Source organism: Corvus kubaryi, unplaced genomic scaffold, assembly GCF_017639235.1.
Source record: "Corvus kubaryi isolate FWS band 111438036 unplaced genomic scaffold, C.kubaryi_AGA036_p1.0 37386, whole genome shotgun sequence".
In the NCBI taxonomy this organism is placed as follows: Eukaryota; Metazoa; Chordata; class Aves; order Passeriformes; family Corvidae; genus Corvus; species Corvus kubaryi.
In genome coordinates, this window is record NW_024581128.1 from 1,456,380 (window position 1) to 1,462,627 (window position 6,248).

General features: G+C 47.4%; 1 long non-coding RNA gene across 3 annotated transcripts; it reads right to left on the bottom strand.

The window, feature by feature from the left end:
* Window positions 1-2,504: 2,504 nt before the first annotated feature.
* LOC121668726 lies at window positions 2,505-6,238 on the bottom strand. Of its 3 annotated transcripts, none has more exons than XR_006017539.1 (3): window positions 6,026-6,238; window positions 5,213-5,589; window positions 2,505-2,596 (listed from the first exon to the last, which is right to left on the bottom strand). It is a non-coding gene; the product is annotated as an uncharacterized LOC121668726 (long non-coding RNA). The 3 variants fall into 3 exon arrangements; XR_006017541.1 differs by having other exon boundaries at window positions 5,213-5,370; window positions 5,491-6,238; XR_006017540.1 differs by having other exon boundaries at window positions 5,491-6,238.
* Window positions 6,239-6,248: the final 10 nt, after the last annotated feature.

Here is a 6,248-nt window from a genome sequence, read left to right on the forward strand (position 1 = left end):
ACGATGCCAGTAGGTCTTTCCTGTGCATTTCTGTTCCTTGTTTGCCTCAGGGATTAATGTGTGTGTGTTAATAAACTCGGTAGCCATTAGAAGGAAGCTCGGATTTTGTTTTGTTCTTGTTTTTTCTTCATTATATTTGATAGCACGTGGTTAATACAGAATTGCAGGTGGAAGAAATAGATACAGAGGGAGTTGTTAAGTAAGTATGCAACCAAATTATTTTTGTGATGGGTGGGGATAGGAGATGGACATTTTCAGCGCAGATAAATTAACCGTTCTAATTTGTGGTTAAATCACCCTATAACTAAGGGTTAACCTTCTCTTTCACCTTAAACTTCTGCTGCTGTTCAGTTCCATGAGAATATCATGTATTTCCCTTCTCATTCAGATTCTAATGTTACCTTAAACTGACCTTGCTTTAAAACTTGCTATTAAACTTCAAAATAAAAACTAGAATTCTGTGCATCTTGTTGCACGAAGCATAAACTAGTGTATATAGGCATGTGTCTCTTAACTGCTTGAAGACATCCCCTGTTGTCATAATCTGGGATTTTGTATTAAGATGTGTCAGTAGTTTAAATTCCTCCCCCATAATCAATAACAGGAGCTATCCAGAGAGGAGACCAGACAATAACAGCCCTAGAAATGGTCCATCACGAACCTCACCAAGTCCAGCAAAGGCAAATGCCAGAGCAGAGACGGAGCCAGGCTCTTCTCAGAGATTACACAAGGGGCAATGGGCACAAGGTGGAAGAAGAGAAATTGCAGTTGGATATCAGCAAAAAAAAAGTGTTTTCCATGAGAGTGATCCAACAATGGAGCCCAGTGAGGCTGTGGAATATCTCTCTTGGGATATGAAAACCTTGGCCCAGAGCAACCTGATCCAGCAGGAGTTGGAGGAGGAGCCTCCAGAGGTCCCAGCTCCAGAGCTCCTGCCCGGCCTCTGTTTTTCTGCAGATCTATGACTTATTAACAAAACCCCATGGTCTATTGGTAGAGAAACCAGAAAAATTACAATAACTCCTTTAGTCTTCTTCCTAACCCACCTGTTTGATGTTTTTTCTTGCCAGGTTCACCATGCCCCAGTGCATGTCCTTTCTTTATTCATGTCCAACATTTTAAGACTCAATTACTGTCTGGTCAAACACCTCTTCATGCTTTGCTTGGCCAAGTCGAGTGACCTGGAAACCATCTCTCTCCCCTTGCCTCCAGCTACCAGGCAGGCACCAAAATCCTCCTGAGATGTTTCCCCAAACCCACAGGAGAAGTCACCAGCAGTGCTAGTCCCTAATCCTCTGGGCTAGGAATCTTGGATGTCAGCAAGCCCAGTCAGCCTCATTGGGGCAATGAGGGAGGCTCATTACCCAGTGGCTGAGCCCCATCCCTTGCAGACCTCCAGGCCCACGGCAGGCCCGCAGCACCAGCGTTCCCAGGTCCACCACCGTGCTCCTGGCTGCAGGGAACCTGCCTGACCACGAGTGCAAGGTGGAAGGTAGATGAGCCTGGTGTGGTACTGCAAGGCTCTCCCCACCTGGGATTGCTGGGTGGGCACACAGATGTCCAGTAGTGGTCACTGGGTCTGAACTAGGTCCTGGATCCAGCCCTGGGCTTGCAGGGGAGGAAGGGGAAGGCTCTCGCCCCGCTGCAGGCGTAATGAGCTGTTTTTCTCCCATGTCTCCAGCACTTGGCTTCCAGCCCCGAAAGGAAGAGCACCATGCCAAGAATTTCCACAGCTGTGTCCAACAGAGCAAACTGACACCTGATTTGCCATTAATTATAGCGGTGGGAGTAGGTCCAGGGGCAAATGTGAAAGGGTGACAACTGGGTGGCGATAAGGACAAGCCTCGTCTGTCGTTTGTCATAAGGGCTTGTCAGGAGGGTTTTGTTTTCTGTGAAAAACCAGTACAAAGACTTCCAGCACGCAGAGAAGCAGCAGGCAGGACAGGACCTATAGAAACCCTGCCTTCCTCCCTGGCTGTCTTCCCCCCAGCACCCCCAGACCAGAGAGGGCTGCGTTGTTCCCAACACCCCCTCCCAGCCCCGCGCTGTTTGTGTGCCGGCGTGGCGCCAGGCGCTGCAAAATTCCTGCAAGAAGGGAGGTAAAAATAGACCCTGAATTATTCCAGACCTTTTTTCCAGTCTATCTGTGGGCGAAATAACCCCCATTCCCTTGTGAGGCCTGAGCAGCTCCAGCCATTCCCAGCACCACCAAACCCCCGCCAAACCGGGAGACCCTGCCCTTGCAGCCTCTGTTGTGCTCCTCGATGGATAAGTTACTATTCAAGAATGCTGCAGCTCCAAGGGGGAGCACCCATAACCTGTAGATGGTCCCCGCTGAGGTTGTTAACAGGAGATTTTTTAGGTGCAACCAGGCTTATTTCTGATTCAGCTGTGGCTTTCAGCTGTTGCCCCAAAGGTGTGCTGTGTGTCCTTGCTTTAAACATGGAAAAGACAGGAGAGACAGAGAGACAGCGAGAAAAAGGCATAGAATTGGAGATATTACCTTAATTTAAGAATTTAATTTTATTTTGTTCCAGCATTGAAGCAGGTGGAGTTGAACAATGGCTGTGTGAGCACGGCAAGGGCAGGGAGGACTCTGTTAAAAAAAAAAAAAGAAGAAAAAAAAAAAGTGGATTGTTATACCTTTTTAAACACTTGGGAAGGATTTCAGAAGAAGGCAGGCACAGGTTTCTGCACCCCACGTTGAAGCCCTGGGGTATCACAGACTGGTGCCGCAGGGATATTTTTTAACGATGCACTTTGAAACCTGTGATCTGTTTGGTGCTATTGAACTCGTTAATGCTTTACGTCCTCCCCGGCTGATGGCCGAGCACGGATTGCTTGAACTCGGCTGCTCCCCAGCCCACAGGGGCAGCTGGAAGGAGAAGAGGGAGTGGGAGCGATGGTGCTCGCTGATGAGCCTCCACTCGTCTGGGAAATACTGCAGGTGGGTGTTGGTCAGGAAACAAAGCTCCTTGAGCCACCGGGAATGCGTCGGGCGGCTGCTGCACTCGCTGGGCAAACAGGAGGCGGCGGAGCTCAGGTGCACCGTGGCCCGTGTGCCCCACCCAAGGGGGCCCAGAGGTGGCCTTTTACAGCTGCCAGTCACTCACTGTCTTTTTCGGCCAAAATTCAGATTTAAAAAAGAAAAAATGGAAAGAAAAATGACAATATATAACTATATATATTATACAGGTTTTACAGACTGTGTAAATACATACATCCATAATATAAATGTATATAAATATATTAAAAATATATAAATCTATAAGTAATAAATATTTATATTATATACACGCACAGACATCCTTGGGGATCCATGTGTGCATCATGTCTACTTTGCTGGATGCCTGGATGCATCTGAAATTATATGCATGTAATATAAATTCCTGGACTTATATTGTAGATAAAGTTGTAAATATGTATTTATATAATATAGAAAAATATATGTATATAATAGACATAAGAGATAGAAATCATTTATACATATTATATAGATGCATATTATTACATATTTATTATTACACATATACATGTCACAATATTGTATATTATGTATATGTACTATGTACTGATATCATATGTGTATTATACATACATGTCTATTTATAGTATATATTACTATTAAATATATATAATTGACAAAGAAATGGCCATAAAGCAGTTGTGTTACTATTTATACTATCTGGACATCAACAACAAATTTTTTTTAATTCTTCCCTAGACAGTAAATTAAAATGTTCACACCTTGGCTTTCCAACTGCCTCACAACCATACTTCCTTGGCATTTGCACTGTCTTTTCCCCATAAACACCCAGATTTTCATTATCTGCTGACCCTGCTCAGCTCAAACAAGTCAGTTCATAGGCAATAAATGAAGTGGATGAAAAACAGAGGAGAGAGGAAAAATAAATGTCCTCAGTGGGAAACTTAATAAGGAGAGCTAAGGAAGAAATAAATGAGATGAAAGGGTGATGCTGGGTATTCAGAAGGGCTTTACGACCTCCCCTTGTCACCGGCCACTTGCAAGCCAGGAATGAGCCCATCCAAAAGACAACTCTCCCAGCCAAAAACTGCCAGTGCTGAGCCAAAACTGGAATGGGGAGAAGGGTTCAAGTAAGGGGGGGACAGGACCAGTACTTTTGGCAGCATCTTACACTGGTGTAAGCTTCTCGGTTGATGAAACCAAAGGAAATCACAACTAATGCATTTATTTATTTAATTTACGAGGCTTATTTATGAGGCAGCTTATTTATGAGGCATAAAACCAGGCAGTAGTTTGGGTTCGGTGCCTCTATCCCATTGTTCCTTTGTGATGCAGCCCCATGTTCCTGGAAGATGCTGAATGCCCTGGCTGAGGTGGTGACATCATGCACAGGGGAAGCAAAAGCTTCTTTTTCATTTGGGGCATTTAGACCTCTCTTTGGTGTTCCTGTGTCTACTTAACCCGAAATGTTGGTGCAGGTGGATGGGCTGCCAGGACACTGCTCCCTGCGCATCCCCGGCTGGCATTTCGGGAGCAGCACCAGGAGGCTGCACGAGCAGCTTGCCCGTGTCCTGTGAGATAAACCTCTCCCTGAGTTTAATCGAGCTCAAGAGCTTTACCAAACTTTGCTGGTTTTGGACGGATTGGTTCTGGTTACCCCCACCCTCAGTGACACTGACTGACACCATCAGTGCTCAGTCTTGACTGTTCCCCTCCTTCCATAAAACGCAGTGAAGGAGGGAGGGCTTTCCCCTGGTTCCACCACAGTGAGACAGGTCACTGGAATTAGTTTTATTGCTGGCAGATAAAAAGTTCTCTCTGCTCATTACCCTGTAAGTTATGCCTTATGCACCCCTTAATGCAAGTGGGGCTGCTCTTGCATTTAAGGTAACAGCAAGGTCCCACCACTGTCTAGAGAAAAGGATCAGGATTTTGCTGAAGTTCTGGAGTGAATCCAGGACTTTTTCCTGGTGGATTCGGGGCAGAAAGAGGAGCATCTTCCCTGATGTCAAGAAGGTAGAATGCAGTGAGCCCTGTACTGTCTAGTAGTACAAAATGAAAAGGGATGCTCCCAGGTCCAGTGGATTGGGATGTAAAATTCACAGGGTCTTTGCATTTTTGGTTTTCTTAAAAGCCAAGAAACTGGCAGATGCAGAGGTGAGCCATCCCACCCCCAAATGGACTGGCTCATCCTGGGGGTTGCCTGGTTTATCCCAGAGAACTTACAGGGAGCTTCAGCCAGCAGAGATGAAGACCACCCTGCCCATCTCAGGCAAGGCTGCACCCATCCACCCCTTGAAACTGGAATTCAGCAGCACCCTGCCAATTCCCACACCTCTCTCCTCATGGTAACAGGGCACTGGTGTGGTCTGCAGTTTGACTCTCTGTGGATATAAGGATTCAGTGATGTATTACATATGATTTTACATACAAGCATATATTGAAAGGCCATATAGAGCTGATTTTAGAAAAATGAGAAGGTAAAAACCAGGGTGGTGATTTACCTGGAGGGTGCTGGGGGTATTTATGGCATGCAGGGGGTTTCTACCATAACTGGGTGTCACCACAGTGCAGAGGGAAGCCAAAGCACTGCTGGGAAGTGTCTGCAGACAAAATTAGGGAAAATATTTGACAAAGAGGGAAATCACAGCCTAGCTCAGGAGCGACGCTTGGCCCCTGGCACCTGTGTGCTTGCCAGGGGCGCTGCACCAGCACGGCACCTCCCCAGCACTGAATGTGGCCATGAACCCGGGATGGAAAGCCATGGGTGGAGATGCTTTAACTCATGGTACACTCCAAAATCAGATATACTTAACAGAATCACAGAATCAATCAGGTTGGAAAAGACCTCAGAGGTCATCGAGTCCAACCCGTGACCCAACACCGCGGTGTCAGTCAGACCCCGGCACTGAGTGAGTGGCACGTCCGGTCTTTCCTTAAACACCTCCAGGGACGGTGACTCCACCACCTCCCTGGGCAGCCCATTCCAATGTCAAACCACGCTTTCTGTGAAGAAATTCTTCCTAATGCCCAACCTACACCTCCTCTGGCGCAGCTCGAGGCCATATCCTCTCATCCTGCCGCTGTTTGCCTGGGAGAAGAGGCCGAGTCCCACCCGGCTACAGCCTCCTGTCAGGGAGTTGTGGAGCGAGAAGTTCCCCCGGAGCCTCCTTCTCTGCGCCCGAAGCACGCTCAGCCGCCGCTCAAGGGCGCGCCCCGGGCCCTCCGCCGGCCCCGCGTCCCGCCGTTCCCGCCCCGTTCC